The 13,474-nt window shown below is 33.6% G+C and overlaps 1 long non-coding RNA gene across 1 annotated transcript in view; it reads right to left on the bottom strand.

Moving 5' to 3' along the window:
* Positions 1–5,400: 5,400 nt before the first annotated feature.
* LOC120350538 overlaps positions 5,401–13,474 on the bottom strand; it is a 71,124-nt gene continuing 63,050 nt past the window's right edge. The window contains exon 3 of the long non-coding RNA XR_005570863.1: positions 5,401–7,605. This is a non-coding gene — a long non-coding RNA (uncharacterized LOC120350538). The remainder of the gene's footprint in view (positions 7,606–13,474) is intronic.

Raw genomic sequence — 13,474 nt, 5'->3', positions numbered from 1 at the left:
CAAACAGATTCATATTGAACTGCAGATTAGTAAAGAATTAAATTCAATATTACTTTACCATATTTCTAACCACAGCATTAGTTCAGAAAATTATAGTCCCAACTTCGGCTACTTTGTAGACCGTCAACCTACCGATTCAGGAGATTATTTTTTCAAATCAATCTTTCATTATATACCATTCATTCTACCTAGATCACACAGCTTTGTCGCTGCCTATGCCTTTGCATAGCCGTGCAAATGTCAACATAACCTATAATTTCAACATACGTTTTCATAACCTCAAAATTTATAATTATTTTTTCTGTGTTATCTATGTCCTCCCTGGAGCAGGATATCACAACATACATAAAACAATCTATAACAATAGTTCTATTTCTCAATTTACTGAATATTGTAAGGTATCAAAATCTGATGGGTATATAAAATCCCTATTTGATAGAAATTTATAGGTCTAAAGTGGAATAATAGTCTAGTATCGCCAAATGCGATAACGTTTTAAAAGATTAGATAATATCAGGTATCATGGCTAAATTTAGAACAGCCGAATAGAAATAGAAACATTTGCTACTTATATAATATTATATAAAGTATTGAAAATTTGAGGTTAGGCGTAAAATATCTATTGATCGGCGACATAATGATCGATTGAGTCACATAACCTGAAATCTAGCCAGACACCTTGGCAGAAATTTATTGTAACTAAATGGTATGCAACTAGAGGAACTAAAAAAGCACATGGCTAATTGTTATAAAGTGAGACACAACCTATAAACATTAGAAAATTGTATTGCATGTAAAAAATGTACTAAAAACCCAAAATAAAAATAAATTAATGTATTAAGGAAGTAGGAGGTTCGTAGGCGCATGTATACTGTAACAAATTTGCAGGAACCAATCAAATGGTAGTAATCGATGGGCGGCAATAGTGAGCCGATTCAAATGTATTTATATATATTTCTAAAAATGATAAGATTTTGTAAATGTTTACTATTCAGTTTATGTATTGGATATGGCCGGAAGACAGATAAAATATCAGATATTTGACATAAGTAATAATTTAATAGATTGGCACGAACTATTTGAACCTTTAAATGGCGTAGTAGCAAATTATTCAAATTTTATGTAAATTTGCAAGTCAGAAATGCAAATTGTAAAAAGAAAGGTAGAACTTGCCCACTTGCCTGCCAACCACTACCATGGAATGTCATCAAAATTTGTAGAGCACAATACCCTTCATTGTACATTTTAAAGACTTAAAGTTTTAATCTAATTATCAAATTTCTATAAGACTTTGTGATGCTGTTTTGAAGCAAAAGTCATGCAAATATTTATTTAATCCCTTGGAAGAGATGACTTTGGCCACCAATAATCCAGGACCACCAGGAATTTCGGATCGTCGCCGACAACTTATGAAAATTCAGCACGTGAGTGAAAAGTAGTTGAAATAAGAATAGGGCGCCCTCAGTGCTTCGAGTGAAATAAAATAAAAGCTAGCTCGTCGGAAGGGTTTTAAATGTTAAGAAATTAATACAAAAAACTTGCGCAAGTCTTAAAAGGGTATAAGAAATACTTTATTGAATAAGAACGAGTCCATTTATATATCAAAAGTACATCAATTAAGAGAATATAAGTTCTAAGCTTGTAATACTAACATTCACCCAATCATTGATTTTATAATACAATTTGTAATAATATAATGTAGCTCTGGTTCTTTGGATAAATTGATTTATCCAATTCCATCAGGTGCCGAATCTTACACCCTGAGATATATATATTTATTATCGAGAAATTTATTGGGAACTATAGAAATTAATATATATATATATATATATACTTAATTATTGATTTGTCAATTTATAATTCTCTGATTTGGGAAATAATATGTAAAGTAGGATTATCCAAATCGACAAGCAACAGCAATTTGATGTCAAAGCTGCATGCAAATAAATGCATATGATCAATGAATTGAAAAGCACATGGTAAAGTTTCGTGCTATAGAACTGAAAAATAGTGTACTGATCTGTGATGTTTTATTTGATTTTGTTCTTGTTTTTTGTATATTTTGTTGCTCTATTTATTTTCTATATTGACCTGATTTTTTTTTTAAATTATTCATCTAATATATGTATCAAATTTTTTATGGTGTACCATTCATTTTTACTCCCCAATACCATAGAGTATGAATCTTATATATATTTGTTAATAATCAGTATTAAATTATTGCGAGAGCTCCTGTATGAGCCTATTAAAATTTTTAACGAAATTGTATCCTAGAAAACCAAGACCAGATTTTATAGTATTTAATTCTCATGCTCTACCTATTGACGCCAAGCCGAGGCGAATCGTTATTCATTATAAAAAATAACGTCAGAATATATTTCTTCATTTTTTGTAACTGATTGTTCTGTTTTGTCCATTGCACCATAACTTAACTTAACTTAACTATTGTCACTCATTTAATGAATGTGCCATGATATGAAATAATTCAAGATATCATTTTACACAATTACTCTCAGTTTGCTTAAAAATTTCACTTCAATAACAATATTAGGCTCTCGGCAGATCACTTTTCAATTCAAATTAATTTCTATTCTGGGATGAATGGAGTAGATGTTAGATATATATTTCCATAACAATAGTAATCATTGTCACCATGGAGTAATCGATGATCTTAATCACAAATTGAATTCAATTGACCCAGTTAGATTGGAAAGTAAAAAAACTTCTCAGAATTACAGATATGCTGCAGTCAGAGAGTATAGAATGTAACATTCTATTGCATTCTATACTCTCTGGCTGCAGTGATACCTATGATATAAGTGGGACAACTTCCCTCATTGCGTGCCATTTTTTGTTTATAATTAATTTTGCAGCTTGATATACGAGCACTCTCATTATGGGAGGCAGTATCACGACAGCAGTTCGGTGATATACATTAATTATATCGACTACTGCTTGGCAAAGCCTAATTATTTTATAATTTATTTTTAATTTCGCGCCTTTTGTGAAACACCTCTTGATCGACGTTGTATCTTTCGCTGTAAGTTTCGGTGATAAGTTACTCAGAGAGGTGGGGGTGGGGGCATGTCTATCGACTACTTTTCAAAAATATGCCTTCTGTAGCAACGCCCTCATAATTATGGCCCAGAGTCATTGTTCATTCCAACGACAAGTATGCATAAACTAAGTTCGCGTAGCTGGCAATGATTTATTGTAGAGCATTCTCTGTCTCACCTGGGTCAAATGTAATATATTGCAATATATGTATGCTCCACTTCACTAAATTTCTGGTTTAAGAGCTGTTTCTCACTATGATTGGGCGAGTAAACTGGATGATGTTGATCTAGTTTGCATATCTTCATGTATTCACGGATCTTTGTTCTAGTAAATTCAGGAACCATATTGAACAAGAACATGATGTATGTTGTAGGCATGTATAATATTAAGTACAGTATGTTTTTTATGATAAATAATGTCTGGGCAACAATGAAGTTTAATTTGGAAATTATGATAATTACAGCTTATGGAACATTTTCATGAGTTATTAAGACACATATTTTTCAAAGATTGAGCGTTTTTTGAGTTAAGAGCGATCATTTCTAAGTAGGGGAGTAAAAAATAAATTCAATAGCATGAGTTTCCTGTTGAATTCAACTCTAACTTCTATATTTTTGACTCTGTCTGGACTCGACTAGTTTTCAACAATATGAATTTCATCAGAGTCCATAGATTATAAAGTCCATCAGAGTCCCTAGAATATTATGAATTTCATTAGAGCTGTTGATTTAAGATGTTGAGAAAAACTGATAAACCCTTTGATTATGCACCTATAGAGTGAATCAGAGTCAGTTGACCTCTGATTTCCTAATAACTTTTTTCTTTCTTTTCCTGTTTGTCTTATTTTTACTCGTTCAGCAATAATATGAGGGTGTGGAAATACTATTCTTATAAGTACCATTATTGAGTAGATATAATATGCTATTGAATGTTGATTCCGCTTGAGTCTTACTCCATTCTTGTAGTTCACTTTGTCTTGTATGCTTTATGTGATTGTGGACGCAAGTCGGTATGTGTGTGTGTGTGTGTGTGTGTGTGTGTGTGTGTGGTGTGTGTGTGTGTGTGTGTGTGTGTGTGTGTGTGTGTAATACAGATTGCAGTGTGCAGTGTGCGTGACTTATTAGGTCGAGTAGATGTCTACATCAGATACCCAGTGGCCGAGAACCGAATTAAAGGAACAATGCTACCACTTCAACTTCAATCGTCGGAGTAGCCAATCACTCAGCTAATTGGTTCAAACCCTTTCTCATGCTAAACGGGCGCTCAACTTATCCATAAAGCCATGAACCACTATTATAATACTCAAACTGCTAACCTTCTGGCCCGAAGTTTTACGATCTACTCGAGAGCTATGGGAGGACATGGTCGATAAAGTAAATCGATTCGATATAGATCGAACCATTAATATTCATCCAATCGTGGTGAAATGAAAGAGGTCGACTATATATGCAATTCGCCATCACCTATAGATTTTCCTTAGACATTTATATCTAATGAATAGACTAAACAATCATCAAGTCAGTAATATTGTGTATTTCTATTTTCTATCCGGTAAACTAGACAGACAAAACAATGGAACACAACTATCCACATCTTCATTTCACGTGAAGAATGTGATTGGAATAATGTCTTTAGTAACTCAAAAAATTCCTAAATTTCAATACATTTCCACTGTTTGCAGTGAATTTGATCATAATATTCACAATGATCAATGGACCGTTAGTTATAAATACTAATTCGATTTTCACTTGTACAGAAAAAATTGAAAGAACATGAAGAATCTATTTGGAAAATTTCCAGTTGAGTATAGCTTTTCCATATTATTATAGGTACATTTAAATAATGGGAAGGCGCATCATTTGGATGTATAATTCCAATAGTCTCTCATTTTCAGATCAAGATGCCTGGAATGTGGACGAAAATCTCACGTTTCTTCAAACACGTAAATCGTTATCCCACCGATATTCATATAATTGGCATTTCCAGCATCGAAAGCTTCATTCAAGGAAACTTCATCAAAAACTTAATCAGTAGCTAAGATGCTTCATACTAAGCATATTTGGTGAGTTAGTAGGGAAGATGAATCCCATTACTTACAAAAATCATTTCTGAATAGTCTACAGATGAATTGACAAAGCCTCTAAACAAAATAAACTCGCTACACTAGTTTCTCGTTCCAAGGATATAGAAGTGAACTAATTGTACTGTAACCGCCCCCAAATGGGAGTAGAATTAAGAGATCTCTGAATTCTAAAGGGCGAGTCATGGGACTTTATTAAACAACAAATTTTAGCATTCTGTTAAACTTTATAATTAAAAATTTTATTAAATGAATTAAACTAATTCAAATTTGGACAATAGCAAAAATAATCTATATCGGTTCATTGCACATTCTAAAATTTCAAGATGACTGCATGTAAGATTTTGCTAACTGCTTATTTGGATTGTAACTGTTCACGAAGGTAGCGTGGACTTTATTAGTTTCTCAATTTCTCAATTACAAATTCATGATACTAGGGACTCGGGTCATTCAAGGGTTTCAGCATGAGCTAGAAAATATAATGGCACTAGCAATCGATCAATTTATAAATTCATTACTATTTAGAAATTTTCATTACACTGATTACTCCCGGATAATTCACTAATTTAAACAAACATTGACATATTCACTTCAAATAATTAATAAACCACTTCAACTTAACTCACGGCGGAAAATAATACATATTACAAACTTAAACAGCAAACAAATTCAACACACACGTAAATTTTGAGCCCTCGAGGCCCGAGGCTACCTGTGGATTTTAAATGTGGATTAGGCCGCGGCTTGATTGGAACTGCACTATTCCACGCAAATTATGTTCCCCTTCCACCAACGAGACAACGGTCCACGTGAAGACGAGCATAATTCCGTGGGAAAGGAAAATAATGCTAGTTTGAAATATTCCCAAATATACTCGTCTATTTTCCATCGCTAACGGAAATACAGTTTCGTGAGAATACCTCAACCCTGCATAAAATTGGAGCCTTCCCGGACGCAAGTTAGCAAAATCTTAATGTGAGAAAATTATTTTTTAACAGAAAAATAAATTTCTCACGACAGAAATTTACACACAAAAAGATCACTAAAGTATCATTGTTGAAGTCCTAATTCTACACTTTTCGAATGAACCCATACTAAATCTATCTCTATGAAAACACAAACCCATAATTAATTAATTTATTTCAATATCATCACCATCACAGTACAATCACGTGATACTTCAATCAAATTACAGGCCAATTAGAGGGAATAGTTCAAAAACAGAATATCTAAGGATGTTATTAGATTGATCTAATTGTAGAAGCCTCTCATTTGAGTATTCCATCGAAGTTCATGATTGAAGCTATGCTTGGGTGCTGTTATTGAATTTATATATATATATATTGAATATATTTTAGTTAGTGTTCCAGTGTGTGTTGTTTATTAAACAAACGTAGGATGTTCTCTAGGCATGAGTACTGCATCTGAAAACTCAGTGTAGATTAGTATGTATTATTTTGTCGTAAAACTTGTCAGGTATTATTTATGGTTGAATTTGATTCCCTAAATAGGATTTTACGACCCATGAACAGTTAAGAAATACCAACGAAGATGATTTATCGAAAGCATTGAAATTTTTCTATTGGTGAACTGTGATAGGCGTCGGGATTTGCAACTACAAGACGAGACTTCTTAATGCCCATCTGAATAATCAATGATCCAAGATAATATACTGTTTCATCATCATAAAACTTTTATGCATTTCGAATAACTCATCTCAAGCCGTATTTCATTGTTGCTCAGTTATTTTACATCCAATTCATATGTCAAACCCAACTAAACCATTTCAAATACTTTTCTGGCTTTTTTTTTTTAGTGCACTTCTATATTCTATATACTGCACTCGTCTCACTGAATTAAAGTTGATCTCTATGAGCATATTCCATGAGAATGAAGTATAATGATTCTTATGAAAATTACATTGTAATCATAACTGAACCACTTTATTATCTCTTGTTATTCGATAAATAGAATACTCTACATAAATCTATGGCGATACTATCGATTACTATGGATAATTCCAGAACACACTTGTTGATCGCATACCTGGTTTACCAAATGTCTTGACCGAGCTTGGTGAAACCGAGCATAAATGACAACATTCATGGCTTACTTGTAAGCTTGCGGAAAAAATCATGTAACAATTAAAATTTAACCTTCATGATACGGCGACCAATTTCAAGAAAAAATCAGCCCTTTGCGCTTGAGAGTCTAGTGAGAAATTAAATGAAATCTATTCGTGGGAGCTAGCTAACGGTTTGAACCTATTAACTGTATGTGGCGCCCTTGACAGATAGGAGTAATGTGTTGCAGGCCTGAGGTCTTCACGACAAAGACAGGATTTGTCAGGATCTGAGCAATTTGCAGTCGCCGTCGTGGTCATCAAAACGATCAAATCACAACAGTTGCATTCAATGCATTCTCCCTCCAGAGAGCCCTGCAGCTCCATACCAAATGCCTTTTCATACCTGCAACAGGAAGTGATCATACAGAATTAAATCATCATGAAGAACGTGCTTTGGAGATTTCCCCATAAATAAACTGCACCATTCAGCAATCCATCATTGAAGAATTTGATCGAAATATCGAATTTCCCCAATTCTGAATTTATAAATGAAATTCTAATTAAAGTTTAAAACCCGATAAAAATGCAATTTTAAACTAATTGATGCAGCTTTGACACAGTCAAAACTTCCAATTCCTACTGAATGAGTTGGTTTCAATAAACTAAGAAGTCAATATTGGTACAATATTTATGTAGTACAAAGAGATTCTCCAGCTATATTCCATATTCAATAGGACTTGGGAGCCCTTACATTTCTCAAAGACTCTTTCTGTTGTGAAGAATTTTGTTCCACATTAGGAAGAATGGTGACGCTTGAATAGGCTCAATATTATTTTCATCCACAGAAATAAATGAAATGAATAAACACTTTTGGCTATTAAAAAGGACGACAGATATATGACTGCTAGTAGTTCTTTTTAATAGCAGAAAGTGATTTAATAAAAAGAAGTCCGTGATGGAAAACAACATTGAAGAAATGAATAACATAATTTTTTTCATCGATGATATCTATATTATATTTTCTAAATACTATATATACTATATTTTCCAAATATAATGTTTCTCAAGTATCAACTGGATGCAGGCCTAGTATTCACTATCCACTAGTTTTAATATTCATTTAAACTGTGCATTGTTATTCATCTCAGAATGTATCTTTATAGAATCAAGACCAGTTAAAAGTAGTAGGTATTTTATACCAGCAATTCTACATGAAGAAGGTGTAATCTTATGAAATTTCACAATATTTGGACTTCCCAGAGAAGCATTTTTACTGTCATCCCTTCTCGAAAAGAAATTTGACATATTTCTGAATTTAGTTTCCTATAATAGCTGACCGGTTCTATTATAGTGAGAAGGAAAATTTCTCCCTCATAATACATTCATCAGGATGTCTAAGAATTTGAATGGATTTATTCAAGGCATAACACGTTTCAAGTCAGATGACTTGACGTAATATCTATGAGACGTCCTCCGACCAAAATGTATTGATTCGAACTTTCACTAACATTTTTCTGTCACCTACACATTGAAGAATAGATGAAGTATTTGTAATGTAAGCACCTCACAATCACGATTCATGCTTCATCAAACTAATCTGCATTGAAAACGACGAGTCTGAGAACTAGCGCGTAAATAGGATGAAGATCGCCTGCTCAAGCCAATTGTAAATTTACCCGAAGAGCAAGCACACCTACCAAGCAGCTAAGCATTGATAAACTTGTTCAATCAAAATAAATCATGTCCAAGTAGTGGAAGAGGAATGTGTGCTTGCATATTTATATGTAAAATATTGACCTAACTAGTGTTTGTTAAGCAATGTGATGACTCCTAATGGAGCGCAAGGGAGGAATAAGTTAGTATAGTTATGATCAATTTTATTTGACTATTCAGATGAAACTCTTGATATTTGCAGATTTGCACAGGAGGTGTGCAACCCACACAGGGGAGGTCAAAGGTTCCCATCTTTTCTACAATGATACTTTTCTATTCTCTCCAACATTTTACTTCATAAAGAGCTATAATAGGAACGAGCATTGCACGATGAATATGATAGATAGAAATAGAGTTTCCAGCTATTCAGATTTATTAGATTGGAATGAATATTTTTTCTAATTCAAAGTTGTTTGGGAAAAAGTTAGAATACAAATTAGAATCAGATACCACTTAATTTCTGTTAATTCTACTTTTCCCAACTGTCCAATATGGAAGGTCAAGATGTAACGTCATCAATGATAAGTTAGTTTTACTCATAAATATAAAGGATTGATATCAATTCGAGATAGTTTCAAATCGATGATCCTCATAGAGTTTTTCAAAGCTTTTCCAAAGCGATGGCTTCTCTGCATTGTATTTGAAGAATGAATAAGATTTATAATATAATAGTGATCCAGTTGATGAGGTGCTTGCGTAACATTCTAGACCTCCCGGGTTGAAACACATTTTATCCAAAAGTTGTTGACTAGATCACTCCCATGTGCGTGCACGTATCCGATGAACTGTCGGTTCTGGCTTAAGTATGACACTCGTGAGGTCACTGATGGATCAAATAATCATATATTCAGACCAGGTTAGCCCTTCCCGCAATGTACTCACCACCAACAAAAAGCCATACGAATCACGTGAATTTAGACTACTTGAATCATACGAATTACTTCAACTTTATATTCACCGTGGATATTTTTACTCTCTCCAAATAAACTCATTCGCTGATTCCTACCTTATTTCCAGATCCTTCTCGCACCCTTATAATCACGCATCAGTAGTAATGGTTTATTAAGGGAACCTGTTGTTGCCCAAGATACTGAATTAATTAACAACGGATCGTAATTGATGCCATGAACTCGGGTGATAACCGTTCTGAAGGGCAGAATGTGTATTTTAATAACCTTGCTTGATGGTTCACCTAGGTGTTTGTGAGAAATTGGCCAAGTTTATAACTGCACTTCCATTGAGTAGATTCAACATGATTTAGATTAGAGATAAATCTTTCTTTCATACATTCTCATCATAATATACATTGATGTTCTTCTTACCATTAAGCGTTATAATATCTCCCTTCAACATCCTCTTCCCACTCTCTTGCTCCCTGCTAATCCCCTTAATTCCTTCTTTTTCCAGAGTGACACGTGTGTTAGCTATTCATCAATCTTAATGAATATTTTACATAATAATTCTTTGAAGTTGTCTAAGACCTGTCATAGAACTTGACCATAAATATCAGAGAGTATAAACTCTATACAAGAAGGCTGCATATAAATAAATTCATGAAGTAAGAATTTATGTCTTGTTTTGCCATCAATCCACAATTTATTTATAAAGAATGAAAATTATTATTACTAGTTGAATGATGAGACGCTGGTCAAGTTTTTGAGTTTGTCAAGATGATGTACGCACATTCTAGATGATTGGCTTGTGCAATTTAAAATTTCATTAATATAACATAATGCTATAAAAATCTAGTTTGTGAGGCCAGGAGCCTTGAAGAGTTTCTATTACATATTCAACAAGTAGTAATTTTGGCTTCAACATTGGAATGTGATGGAAAAAGTTGGGTGAGATACATGTAACATTTTAGAAGGCTTCATAGTACAAGATGTGCTGGATACATAAAACACAATTTTCGAGCTTTTACAAATTATTATTGAAGGCTTCTTTATGCTATTTATATTTTTGGATAGTATTACTTCAGTGAGTCAGATACTTCACTCATTATACGAAATATAACAATCAACATTGGAAATCGTGAGATTTGATATATTTTATCAATGAATCTGATTGGTTGAATGTGCTGTAAACGTCCGCTGATGATCTTCGAACTATCATGAAAGAAATTGGGAGAAGATTCATCTATGTTTATCAATTAAGAAAAATTTGATTCTTCCTATCCTGATCATCTTTCTAATAGAGAAATAAAAAATCTGATAGAATTCTATTTATTAACATTTTTTATTTTCCCTACAACCTCAGGAAAAAACAAGTCAGCAAACACCATGGACCACACCTACAAAGTTATGCCTTGCATCAAGTGCATTGGAATCCACCTACACCAGTACTTAAACCGTTGCTACTTATTTATTAAGTCATTTAAGCATGGTAGGCCCTGATCAGGCTGTTGTAACTGTTCAACTGCAGAGGACTTGGGGAGGAACTTAACACGTGCTTAGCACTTAATACAGTCTGAGTTGAACCTAAGTTGAAGTTGTCGCCTCAACCCCGTTATAGCTACTGCGTGAACTGCTACAGTTATTTATATGCTAGCACTACCGCACTCTGTGAAACAAACTCTCAATCGGTTACAATTATTATAATAGTCACGCTAATACAACCCGTCCTTCTTTTAAGTTCCTTTAACGCTTTTAACTGCCGTACAATTCTAATTTCCAAAGAGAATAAAATACTCCCCTCGACATTGGAATAGTTTTCCAATCTAGAAATAGCTTTCTAAATACTTTGCCTGCTACTGTAACGCCCTCGCTACCGTCATGAATAATCTCTGTAATTACTTTGAATAATCGCATTAATTATTATATTCATAATAAGGTGTATAATGCCCTTGTTCCACCGAGACCTTTAATTATGCCATGTCTTGAAAGAACAGTCAATCATGTACTTTTGAAAGTTCGTATGTGATTAATAATTGTAAGTGATAATGAGTAGATTATACTATGCGATCCTAGTTGATTTCTTTAGTTTTTTACATTAGTTCTTTTCTACTGAAGATAAGGCCTACGTATTAATAGAACCGTATTTCGTGTAAAATGCAAGCGATCCTGAACCATGTTCAATTTGTGAAAGATTTCCATGATTCTCAATACTCGTATATTATTCCTATTTCTATTAATTAATTTTTTTCTGTAGTGACCATAATAAATGTTTTATTGTAGTCCTAATCAATTCTCAATCAGTTGATATCGAGATTGATTTGTGGATTTTGTAGATTTTTCGCATTCCACTGAACAATCAAATGAAGTTGATTTTAATTCAATATTTTAGAAAATATTGGATTGTTGCTATGATTGAGATATGCGATCACTTTCGATTCTTCCGTATTGATCGATATTGATATTTTTATCCTCCGCCTTATCAATTCAGCTCATTCTACTACACAAATGACACTTGTGATTATATAAATCCTTGAATTAAGTATATGAATATATGAAATGTATTAAAAAGTGAGAAGAGGCTGAAATTTTGGCTCAGACTTCCAGACTGAGAAGTTCCAACCTGATCAGTAATGAGAGCTTGTCGGTTACCTCGCTCCGTTACATTATTGAGAAATATTTACCACACATGACTATTTCATTACATATCTCCGGCGTCAATTTCTACCTCTTGATTGGAGTTGTCGGAATTTATCGAGTGCGGGGTGATGACAAGTGGCAGTAGGTAATTACGTCACTTGGCCAAATTATCGAGAGAGTAGAAAACATTAGAGAAGTCGAACTGGTGAGAAGTCGAGTCATTGTTCGTAACGGGCTGCCATTAGTTTCGGCAGCTCTGACTTCTTTCTCACGCGACTTACCTTCTGCAAGTCATTTCAATGTTTACTCACTCACTCACACGTATGCTCACACGATCATCTCACCGGGATCATCAACTAGATATTCATCAACTACATATCAGTACAGGTTATGCTTAACTGACATAATTTATGGTCTGATAATGATATCTTTCCATCATTATTTGTCAGCCCGTCAAAGTACTGTACCTGTCTGTCATCCGAACGGCACCACTCTACGAGCGCCGAAATTTCTCAGAGAAAAGTGCCTTCCTTCTCATCTGATACTGTTCAGATTAGACCAGCCGAGCAAGTCCGGATATCTTAAAATGACTTGCGCGATTAATGTAAAGTAATGTAGGTTGAATGTGAAAATCATCTACTTTTTCATTATAATTGAGCTTGTGTCTGAATCGATTAGCCATTAAGACTTCAAAACCAGTTCTGGGAAAAAATCAGGGAAAACGCTATTCAAAAAATAACGTTACTTGCGAGTAGGTTGAGAGGTAAATTATTGTAAAATGCAACTATTTTTTGAATTATCACATCTAGCCTATAATTTGGATGTTTAGAAGGTATTAATTCCACTTGTATTGTTAAATACTCATATTTGTTTTTGAGATCTGATTTTCTGATATAGACCTCCATTTTAAGTACTTCGAGAATTAGACTCAAGAATTCGAGAACTAAGAAGTACTTCGAGAATTAAGAAGAGTATTCTTGAGAATTGAGAAGAGTATTGCTCTTGAAACTATTATACTATTATTCATCA

The sequence above is a fragment of the Nilaparvata lugens genome, chromosome 3, assembly GCF_014356525.2.
Source record: "Nilaparvata lugens isolate BPH chromosome 3, ASM1435652v1, whole genome shotgun sequence".
In the NCBI taxonomy this organism is placed as follows: Eukaryota; Metazoa; Arthropoda; class Insecta; order Hemiptera; family Delphacidae; genus Nilaparvata; species Nilaparvata lugens.
Note: the sequence above shows the minus strand (reverse complement) of the source record. Positions and strands in the feature narration are given on the sequence as shown.